Genomic DNA, 532 nt, shown 5'->3' on the forward strand with positions numbered 1-532 from the left:
TCAGGTCGTAGTGCCCGTCCTCCAGGGTCCTAGTGCCCGTCCGCCTGCCGGCTCCTAGTGCCCGTCTACCCACCTGCCCCCTGGGTCCTAGAGCCCGCCTTAGCCCCCGGGTTCTGGACAGGTTTGGGTGCGCTTGGGGTTGGCTTCACACAATTCTGTCTGGTTTTAAGTCCATTTGGGACAGTTTGGGGGCAGTTTGGGTTGGTTTTTCTTTGCTGTTTTGGGGCAATTCAAGCTGGTTTTGGCTGAGTTTTGTGTAATTTGGGCTGGTTTGGGGGCATTTCAGGTGGTCGTTGGGGCAAGTTGAGCTGGATGTGGGTGATTTGGGCATGTTTGGGGCACTTCTGGTAGGTCTGGGAGCAATTTGGGCAGGATTCTGTAGGACGCTTCCTATAGGAGGGGGCCGGCCTTGGTCAAATCAACGGTGGGGTTTCAGTCAGGTCCAACCTTCCCTGCACGCGCCAGCCTTGGGAGGTGAGCGGGCTTCAATCGGGTCCGACCCTGCCTCTTCATCGCTGCCCCCCCACACTTA

The sequence above is a fragment of the Nestor notabilis genome, unplaced genomic scaffold, assembly GCF_000696875.1.
Source record: "Nestor notabilis isolate BGI_N333 unplaced genomic scaffold, ASM69687v1 scaffold21337, whole genome shotgun sequence".
NCBI lineage: Eukaryota > Metazoa > Chordata > Aves > Psittaciformes > Psittacidae > Nestor > Nestor notabilis.